Here is an 11804-nt window from a genome sequence, read left to right on the forward strand (position 1 = left end):
AAAATAATATCATACCATCGAAATTCCATATGTATATCACAATTTTAAACTATTTTTGGAGTAAAATAAGTCTGTCCCCAGGTTTTCCATCATTTCCACCTCCCTCAACAAAATCCACCTTAATTATTTTATTTACTTGGTAACCATGGAAATAATAGTGAAAAGGAAGTATTAGTTGAAGATGAAACTTAAAGCATATGTGCTCTTCAGTACAAGAAAGTAAATCAAGGCAACTCAAGCTTTTTTTTTCACACGAGTATTTTTATTCAGCGTCATTTCCACCTTGGCTGTAGTTCAGTTGAATTATGTAAAAATGTAAATGTAAAAAAAATCAGTCATAATGACTCACTACGGAGTAAAGTGGCAAGACAAATGGCGGAGGGACCAAAAAAACTAAAGAGGACTCTATAACCTTTCAAAACACCAACAGAAACCTCAGCCAAAAAACAGCAGCTGATCTATCTCAGCAAAGTTCTTGAAGATGACTGCAAAAGGGGCACAAACCTTAAAGTATAATCGAGGTTTGCAATGAAACAAAATTAGCACCACCACTGAGAAGAAAATCATCAACTTCCTCTCACGGGATGACAATTCAAGGGCCACAACAGGAAAAAAAGAAACGCTGACAAACAATAAAACCAAAATGTAGATGCGCTTCTTGAATGAATCTATGCAACGTCTTCATGAGAAGTTCCTAAAAGAATTTCTTGAGGAAAAGATTTCTTACTCACAATTCTCCAAGAGGCATACCTTTTGGGTGGTTAGACCGAGAGTACAGGTCTCTGCAAAAGACACGCCAATACACAGTTCATGGCGGATAATTTGATGCAGTGTAAAGTGATTAACACAAACAACGTTGATGACCTCATGGCCTCTCTCTGTTGTGAGAATAGCACAAAAGAATGCATGTACCGTGATTGTGTTAATTGCAAAGAAAAAGAGCTGCAACAGCCTCCTTTGATGGTGGTGAGAATGTTTGGTGGCATGAGTGGAAGTCCATTACTGAGGAGAGAGAGAAAAAGAAAAAAAATGGGCCAAATGCAAATTTTCAAGTACATTTGACAGTCAAGACCAAAGTCCGTGACACACTGGAATCTTTACTGGAAAAATTATCAACTGTGCTGAAAAATAAATTTGGGAGATACACATATAACATGAAGCACCAGTACATGGCAATCCGCCATTTCAAGGAGAAGATGGGAGAGGGAGACTTAATTTTACATCTGGATATCTCCGAGAACTACCTCTGCAAATATGGGAATGAAATCCAGTCAGTGCAGTATGGTGACTCTCACCAACAGGCCACATTGCACATGGTTGTGGCCTATACGACACAGGGAGTGATGTCCATATGTTCCCTGAGCGCCTCCATGAGGCATGATCCAGCAGCCATCTGGGCCCACACAAACAAAGTTTAGCATTTTCTGAAAGAGCAAAACCCAGGATTGACTACTCTTCATGTTGTCAGTGATGGGCCCAGTATCGTTCTAAGAAGAATTTCTTTTGTCCACATTGCCTTTTGAGATGGGGTGGACAAAAGTGACTTGGAATTTCATGGAGGCTGGTCATGGCAAAGGGCCTGCAGATGGAGACAGAATGGTTGCAATGGGAAAGGATATATCAAGTCCAAAATCTCTCTTCAATGAGCTTCTAGCTTCGAAGACTAACATCAACTTGTTCTTCATTGAAAATGAAGAAATTGATGCAATTGATGCACTTCTGCTAGATGACCTTCAAACTGTTCGTGGCACAATGACAATCCATCAGGTAAGCCTACTAAATTCAAATAGTCTAACATTTACTGTGGGCCATGACATAACATGAATAGTCATTTGGCAATGGTAATAATTAGTTTGTGTCCTTCCAGAATGTTTCAGAGAGTCCTTGTGTGATCTCCTGGCGCATCCTAAGTTGCTTCTGTTCATCTCCAAATGGCTGCAGCTGCTTTGATCCACAAGTGGTGACCTTCCAGAAGGAAGGATCGGTTGCCCTCTCACCAGGCCCACCAGCACAGCACAACACATCCACCAATGTGCTGCAGCGCATTGAAGAAGTCAATGACAACCTGACTGGAAACTGGTGTGTCATAATTGATGATGGAGATGCATTTCCAGGCATCATCCAGGAGGTGGATACAACTGACAGCTGTGTCCTTGTTAAAACAATGAGTGGTACAGGCAGTAATCGGTTCTTCTGGCCGATGCGTGATGACGTAATCTGGTACGAACCAGACAATGTTTGTGGTCTCATCCCTGAGCCTACGCCAGTGACTAAACGCCCTGTTCAAATCAATGCTACTGCCTGGCAGGAAATTTGCCAGATAGTTGATAGGTAACTGCTCCAGTCATGTGATAGGTTAGAAAATTGCAATGAGTTGAGTCCATTTGACCCACATTAACTCAAACAATCCATATACAGGTTGTATATGATATGGTTATCTGTTCTGATTGTACAGTGCCTTGCGGAAGTATTCGGCCCCCTTGAACGTTTCGACCTTTTGCCACATTTCAGGCCTCAAACATAAAGATATAAAACTGTAATTTTTTGTGAAGAATCAACAACAAGTGGGTCCCAATTATGAAGTGGAACGAAATTCATTGGCTATTTCAAACTTTTTTAACAAATAAAAACTGAAAAGTGGGGGCGGCAAATTATTCAGCCCCTTTACTTTCAGTGCAGCAAACTCTCTCCAGAAGTTCAGTGAGGATCTCTGAATGATCCAATGTTGACCTAAATGACTAATGATGATAAATAGAATCCAGCTGTGTGTAATCAAGTCTCCGTATAAATGCACCTGCTCTGTGATAGTCTCAGAGGTCCGTGTAAAGCGCAGAGAGCATCATGAAGAACAAGGAACACACCAGGCAGGTCCGAGATACTGTTGTGGAGAAGTTTAAAGCCGGATTTGGATACAAAAAGATTTCCCAAGCTTTAAACATCCCAAGGAGCACTGTGCAAGCAATAATATTGAAATGGAAGGAGTATCAGACCACTACAAAAATTACGACGACCCGGCCGTCCCTCTAAACTTTCAGCTCATACAAGGAGAAGACTGATCAGAGATGCAGCCAAGAGGCCCATGATCACTCTGGATGAACTGCAGAGATCTACAGCTGAGGTGGGAGACTCTGTCCATAGGACAACAATCAGTCGTATACTGCACAAATCTGGCCTTTATGGAAGAGTGGCAAGAAGAAAGCCATTTCTTAAAGATATCCATAAAAAGTGTCGTTTAAAAAAAGTTTGCCAAAAGCCACCTGGGAGACACACCAAACATGTGGAAGAAGGTGCTGTGGTCAGATGAAACCAAAATCGAACTTTTTGGCAACAATGCAAAAACGTTATGTTTGGCGTAAAAGCAACACAGCTCATCACCCTGAACACACCATCCCCACTGTCAAACATGGTGGTGGCAGCATCATGGTTTGGGCCTGCTTTTCTTCAGCAGGGACAGGGAAGATGGTTAAAATTGATGGGAAGATGGATGGAGCCAAATACAGGACCATTCTGGAAGAAAACCTGATGGAGTCTGCAAAAGACCTGAGACTGGGACGGAGATTTGTCTTCCAACAAGACAATGATCCAAAACATAAAGCAAAATCTACAATGGAATGGTTCACAAATAAACATATCCAGGTGTTAGAATGGCCAAGTCAAAGTCCAGACCTGAATCCAATCGAGAATCTGTGAAAGGAACTGAAAACTGCTGTTCACAAACGCTTTCCATCCAACCTCATTGAGCTTCGAGAAAGGTTCAGGTCTCGATGTGCAAAACTGATAGAGACATACCCCCGCCGACTTTACAGCTGTAATCGCAGCAAAAGGTGGCGCTACAAAGTATTAACTTAAGGGGGCTGAATAATTTTGCACGCCCAATATTTCAGTTTTTTATTTGTTTAAAAGGTTTGAAATATCCAATAAATTTCGTTCCACTTCATGATTGTGTCCCACTTGTTGTTGATTCTTCACAAAAAATTACAGTTTTATATCTTTATGTTTGAGGCCTGAAATGTGGCAAAAGGTCGAAAAGTTCAAGGGGGCCGAATACTTTCGCAAGGCACTGTATATGATCTAGTTATCTGTTTTGGATTTTTGCTAAAGAGCGGCCCACACTACCACAAGGATATTGTGTTTATGGTTGATGAACATAATATGTTAGAACTGTTTTCTACTGTTGTTGTTTATGTAACATGTTAGTTATGTCTAGCCTGTTTTAAAGTAGCTTATCCTATTATGGTTATGATGTTACACTTGTGTGTTTTTAACTGTTTATCATTTTAATGTCTAATGCACACAATATGATTGATAAGCTGGGGCAGTTCCATGCATTTTGATGTTTCATGCACACAGACACTTTTAATGTTTTAATGTTTTGAGGTACCATATAATTTGCATATAATTTGTAATCATTATTTTTAAAACTATTAGGCATACTGTTCAACGTATATACTGTATGTTATATAATAAAATACATGGTTAAAAATATTTTAGACTGGCAATTTAAGTAAAAATAAACAGAAACAATCTTTCCACCACTACACAGTTTTTAAGAAAAAAAAAAAGAATAACCAATGATGTGGATCTAAATGTATTTTAAATCAAGTATTGATAGTTCATTATAGGGCTGAACGATTAATTGCATTTGCGATAATATCGCGATATGTTAAAACGCAATTTCCTAATCGCAAAGGCTGCGATTTGGTCACATGACTCGCAAGAGCAAATCAGTCTGCACTCCGCAGGGAAAGCATCAACTTAGCACGCTAACCCGTTCTCTTAATACCATGCCATGACGCTAACGCTACACTGTACCTTGAGCTGATTTCTGTCACTCAAACAACTCTGAATTGTAGTTTAAAACTTTTAGAGCCATTTTATTAAAATGAAGGGTTTTATTCGGGGCTCCAGTCCACACATGCAGTTAATGAATACAGGCACGCAGAACTGAAGGCTCGGTTGTCAACGATTATCTCTGATTAGCGGTTAGCTCTGCTAGTGGTTAGCTCCGTTATAAAGATATGGAGTGGAGGAGACTGCCATTGAGAGGGGTAACAATCAGACTCTGATAAATGACGTTTGGGGAGCTTTCACAGCAGCGTGGCCGCAGTGTTTTTACAGTTTTATTAGTACAGTTAATCCCACGGCAAGACCACCAGCAACTAACGTAACAATAGCCTCTCTGAGCAAGTGCACACGGCACGCAACTTCACGAGGGGGAGAGGCTGGAGGCAGCTTCTCTCTGTGCACTGTAAAAAGAAAATACACCATTGTGTGTGTGTGTGTGTGTGTGTGTGTGTGTATATATATATATATATATAATAAATATATATATATATATATATACATACAGTACAGGCCAAAAGTTTGGACACACCTTCTCATTCAATGTGTTTCTTTTTTTTCATGACTATTTACATTGTAGATTCTCACTGAAGGCATCAAAACTATGAATGAACACATATGGAATTATGTACTTAACAAAAAAGTGTGAAATAACTGAAAACATGTCTTATATTTTAGATTCCTCAAAGTAGCCACCCTTTGCTTTTTTTGATAACTCTGCAAACCCTTGGTGTTCTCTCAATGAGCTTCATGAGGTAGTCACCTGAAATGGTTTTACCTTCACAGGTGTGCTTTGTCAGGGTTAATTAGTGGAATTTTTTCCCTTATTAATAAAAAAGCAAAGGGTGGCTACTTTGAAGAATCTAAAATATAAGACATGTTTTCAGTTATTTCACACTTTTTTGTTAAGTACATAATTCCATATGTGTTCATTCATAGTTTTGATGCCTTCAGTGAGAATCTACAATGTAAATAGTCATGAAAATAAAAAGGAAATGCATTGAATGAGAAGGTGTGTCCAAACTTTTGGCCTGTACTGTATATATATATATATATATATATATATATATATATATATATATATATATATATATATATATATATATATATATATGTGTGTGTGTGTGTTTGTATATATACATATATATATATATATACACACTATTTTTTTACTTATATAATTGTCTAGTAAAGTTCAAAAACAGTGTTTAAAAGGTGCAATCCACATGTTTACATATGTTTATTACAGTAAATAATAATTAATTCATCTAAATACTACTAAGTGTGGTAAAGCCACATATTTGTTTTTATATTTCTGCAATCTGTACTTTAGTTTGTGTGATTTGTTTCTGACTTTCATATGAATGTTTACACCAGGCTTGGTCAGTGCTCAATATATTCAGCCCAGTCTCACTGAAAAGCGTACAAATAACACGGGTTTCTACCTGTGAAAATACGTGCAATGTGTATGCTAAAGTAAAATTGTGCGTACAGTAGATACGCGGAGCGCTCCAATTACAGTAATGGAAACCACTGCATTTATAGTATAAAGGGACGTGGGATACTATACAATGATTTATTGTTTGTCTTTGTTGACAAAGAGCTTAAAAAATAATCGCATATAGAACCGCAATCACAATATTTGGGAAAAAAATCACAATTAGTAAAAATCGTTCAGCCCTAGTTCACTACTTACAATATATGTGTGAGTGTGTGAGACTTTAAAAATAAACATAGATCTGAGCAAAAACAAATGCTTCAGGCAAAAATCCCAACTTGTGGCTACTTGGTATTTAGCAACTTTAAATAAAAATGTATTACGTTCATGAAGTATTAAGATTTATTTTGTTACATGATTAGGTAGCCAATGATGTTGTTGACTGATACATAAATTTATATAATCAGTTTTACAATATTATATTGTAATAAAATACATAAATTGAAAAGTGGTGGAAATGACATCTTTGAAAGCGTTTTTCAGAAAAACTGTTAAAAATAATAATATTCCATGGAATTCTAAAATTGTCCACTGTTATATTGTGTTAGAAGACAAATGAATGAAGCTAGGAAGATTGTTTTAAGTGTGTTTTAAGAGAGTGAATTTTCCATAAGCTCAGAGTGCCAAAAGTGCTCCTAGTTGTTTAGAAATCTGGAGTGCTGTCAGTAGCAAGAAAAACGAAACCAGTCGGTGCTGCCTACACCGTGTTATCCCCCTGCTAGAGTTAGCAGCCAACAGGCTTGAACAGGGCAAGTTTTAAACTTGTTTTTAGTCTCTAAACATGTTTGAAATGTCATTACAAGTGCCTAACCATGTGCAGTTATTCCTTCCGAGGGAACACACTGAATTTGACTGGAGTAGATGTGACAGAAAGGCATAAAAGTTGTGTTAATCCATACCTCTGTTTATTTCCTGTTTTACGGTGAAGTCCAACACAACTTTTATGCCTTTTGACATTTCGAACATGTTTAGAGACTAAAAACACCTTTAAAACTTTCCCTGTTGGCTGCTAACTCTAGCAGGAGATAACATGGTGTAGGCAGCACCAATTGTTTAAATTTTTCTTGCTACTGACAGCACTCCAAATTTCCAAACAACAGAGCTACGTGTTTAAATTGACCGGAATTCTCTTTTAATGAACATTTCTGTATATGTGCCAGTGTTAGCCAGCTGGCAAATTCTCAACTGTAGTCCTTTGGCCAGAAGACATTAGTACAGGTTAAACTATACAGACAGAAGTCAACAAGACACCATACAGACAGCTAGAGCAACAGCCATGCAAAGCTACATGAAGCAGCAAGACATTAGCACAGTTACACAGACCCGAGCCATCTTCTATCTTGCACCGTTCAACCATGCAAAACAGTAACACGCAGTAATAAAAAGCTGTTCAGCATGCAGAGATCAACTTCAGGTTTTGAAATTAGCCATGATGGTAACTGAACAACAGACTGGAGGACACACATTCATATTAATGATACCAAATCTACCTGTCAGTTCTTTACAATGTTTAATAAACGAACAAATAAATTCAAATACAAACATCCCGAGTTTATAGAAGTAAAGGGACCAAACCTGCTCTGTGTAACTGAAGCTGAGCGTTGAAAACAGCGTCCAGTAGCTCCCGTTGTCGCTCGTTCTCCTCTTTTGAACGACAAAGTTCCTCCTCGTACTCTGCTATCGTTCTTTCAAACAGCCCAAATATCTCTTCAGCAGCCGCAGTTAGTCGCTGCTCCACCAACGCTCTCAGCATCTGGACTTTACACATTTTATCTCTTTCTCAACAGAACTAAGACACTCTGCTAACACACCTTTCTGCTAGACGCCATCTTGTTCAAAGTAGGGCTGGGCGTATCGATCTAAATATCGATAGTATCGATACCAAGATGAGTATTGGTATTGGATCGATACTGTCGTGATGAGATTGATACTTTTGTTGCAGTTTCTCTTTGAGTTCATGCGAGTACAGCGTCTCTCCAAGTCTGTGCGCAGTGTGCAAACAGCGCACCTCTCTCTCTCTCTCTCTCTCTCTCTCTCTCTCGCTCTCTCTCTCTCTGCCCCCTCCCCCTCCCTGCTCTGCCGAAGGCGTAGAGCGGAGAGTCAGAACAGTGAGAGAAGCCTGTGATGATGGCAGAAAGAAAGAGAAGCGCTGTGTGGAGTTTATTCACTCCAGCTGATACGGACACTGCCACATGTGATGTGTGCCAAAAAGTAATTTGCCACTGTGGTAACACCACCAATTTGCATAAACACATTAAAGCAGTTCACCCGAGAGAGAACGAGCTGCAAAAAAAGTTGAGGAAGGAGGAGGAGGGCAGAGAACCCCAAACCAGACCCCCAACACAGAGACAGAGGTCTCTGGCAGAGGCTTTACAGCCAAGAAATCAGTAGGAGTATCCAGGTAATCTCCAGCATTAAGCCATGTTGTTCATAGTGATCAGAGAGGCAATTTTCGCAGACTGATAGAACTACTATCATAAATTCAGCCAGTTGAAAAAAATCTTAATTGTTTCACTCAAACTCAAAAATACACTTATATTATTTTATTACTTTTATACCGTTACATTGGCAACAATGGCGGCAGGTAGTGGCAGAGTGGCAGGTACTGCTGTTTTACCTCTCCTAAACCATACTGGGAGACCGCCAGGTTATCATAAACTACGACATGAAACTTGGGCGCGTCGGCGATATAAAGACTCTGTTAAAATCAAAACGTCTTTACACCATGTTACCTTGGTATTTTTTTGATGGGCACACAAATGTGGGGGAGCTGGTGTTCTGCCTCTAAATGTGCGCTCATGGACTCACCTGGAAAACTCGCTATCAGCCTACCGGTGGATTCGTGGAGCCAGTATATCCTATACTCAGATATCCTGGATGATGGTCGAGCGAGGTGTGTGCAAAGTGAGCTACATGGACAATCTACAACATCTGTGTCGAAAAAGCCAGGCCCAGACATCGTCCTCTGCACAATCCTCCTTCTATGCAGGGATGTCCACTCAAATCCTGGACCGAGGCCTTTGGACATTTGCCAAACAGCTGATCCTGACATCCCTAGACCGGCGAAGTGTGCTGCTTTTGCACACAAATTACATTGTGCCTCAAACAGCAGCAGATGAAACTGTTTCAGACTGTAAATCATTCAAGCGTGTTGTGGGATGCAAAAATGAAACCGAAAGGCATTTTCGGTGGACACCTGAATATACGTAGCATTATCTCAAAGACTGAACAACTCGAACATTTACTGACTGATTCAAACATCGATTACTTGTGCCTTACAAAGACTTGGTAAACCCCGACGACCCCTTTATCTGTTTTTAATATCCCAGGGTATAATGTGTACAGACGGGACAGAAGGAAATGGAAAGGGGTGGAGTCCTGATATATGTGAAAGACAGCATTCAAAGTCAGCAAATAGTCTTTCCGGAAAATAACTTGGAATGCGTCGGGGTAAAACTTACACTATCTCCCCAAATGTATTTTGCTGTCTTTGCAGTCTACCACCCCCCTACTGCCTCAAATGAATTTTATGATTGTCTAAATGTCATACTTAAACAACATGAAAATTCTTTGGGTGATTTTAACTTAAACTGGCAAGACAAAATACATAGGAAAAAGCTTAAAGATATTGCCAAAACTTTTCAGATGACGCAGATGATCCATAAACCCACAAGAATAACAAAGTCTTCCCAAACGCTTTTAGACTTAATTTTCACAAATAAACCAGATAGAATTAGAAAGATTTATATCCTCATTACTGGGTTATCAGATCATAATCTTACTCTTGCCTCCACAAAATTGTCAAAAACACGCTTTAAAAATCAGAACTCAATGAAAGGGAAATCCATGCCTTTTATCGCTCCAAAGGACATGGCCTTCATTGAAAATGAAATAAAGAAAGTAAACTGGCATAACACCATTGGTAGCATGCCCTGTGAGCCAGCCTGTGCTGATTTAATGTCAACGATTAAAGACATTATATTAAAGTATACCAAAAAAAGGGGCAAGAAAACAAGTTTTTAAAATCAAAATAAATACTGATCATCTGATTTTTAAAAGTTTAAGAAATAAAGTCACACAACAACTTAGAAAGGCTAGAGCAAATTTCTTCCTCAATGTTATTAGTGAGGCAAAAGGAAACCCTAAAAAGTTATGGAAGAGCATTGATAAGATATTTGGATGGGAAAAATCAGCAAATAAACATTTATAACTCATGGTGGATGGCTGTATCCAGGATGATGACCAGATTATTGGGGAATGTTTTAATGAGTTCATTAATTCAGTACAAGAATTGAGTCTAAGTTTTCCAAAAACTAACTCACACAAGCTTTTACCTGTGATGATTCTGCTTTCAAGTTTTCCCTTATCAACACAGAGAAAGTGGAAAATGTAATCTCACTTTTATCTAATAGCAAAGCTAAAGATATATATGGTTATGATACAGCTTTTTTAAAACAACACAAGACATCTATTATGATACCTCTAACCATGATTATAAACAAGTCTTTTAACGAAAACATCTTTCTCTGTGCTTAAGCCTGCCATCGTCACCCCTGTGCATAAATCTGGGGATATTCAAGTGGTCTCCAACTACCGACCCATCAGTATTCTCCCAGCTGCATCAAAGGTTATCAAAAAGATTGTGGCGGAACAACTAATAGCACATCTGGACTCTAATCCTTTTTTCATCCTATGCAATTTGGTTTCAGAAAAAAACATTTCACTGAAACTGCATGCTGCTACTTCCTTGAAGAAATTAAAACTAGCTTAGATCAAAGAGGAGTGGTGGGAGCAGTCTTCTTAGATTTACGCAAAGCCTTTGATACAGTTAATCATGAGGTACTGATACACAAACTGGCCAAATATGATATCGCCACAAATGTCCAAAATTGGATAAAATCCTACTTGATAAATCGAAAACAATGTGTGCAGGTAAATGGCCCATTGTCTACATCTCTTGCATGTACTCTGGGAGTTCCACAGGGGTCAATTTTAGTGCCACTGCTAATGACCTGCCTTCGGTCTGCAAGGGCATGGATATTGCTACGTATGCTGATGACACTGTTTTATATACCTATGGGAGAAGTGCAGCAGACGTAGCCAAGAAAGTATCAAGTGTCATGAGCAAGGTTAGTGACTGGTTACATAACTCACATTAACTGTTGAAAAAACTGTAACTGTGCAAAAGGCTCAAGTGCTGTGAGCATGGACAGAGCCTGTACAGAGTGTTCGCTCAGGCCACGCCCCCTTTTTCCAACATGTTGAGACATGCCCTGGCTTGCAGAGGGCTGTCAGTTGAGTTTCAGTTCATCGGTTAAGTTTCAAGTGGTGTTCGTGTGTGTCAGTGACCAGAAGTAAGTTACAATTATATTATATTATATAGATAAGTTAATATTAGCAATTTATTATCGAGTTTACAGTAAGTGACAGCCTTTATCTCCATTGTATAACTTTTATGGCATTC

This window comes from Perca fluviatilis, chromosome 5 (assembly GCF_010015445.1).
Source record: "Perca fluviatilis chromosome 5, GENO_Pfluv_1.0, whole genome shotgun sequence".
Taxonomy (NCBI): domain Eukaryota; kingdom Metazoa; phylum Chordata; class Actinopteri; order Perciformes; family Percidae; genus Perca; species Perca fluviatilis.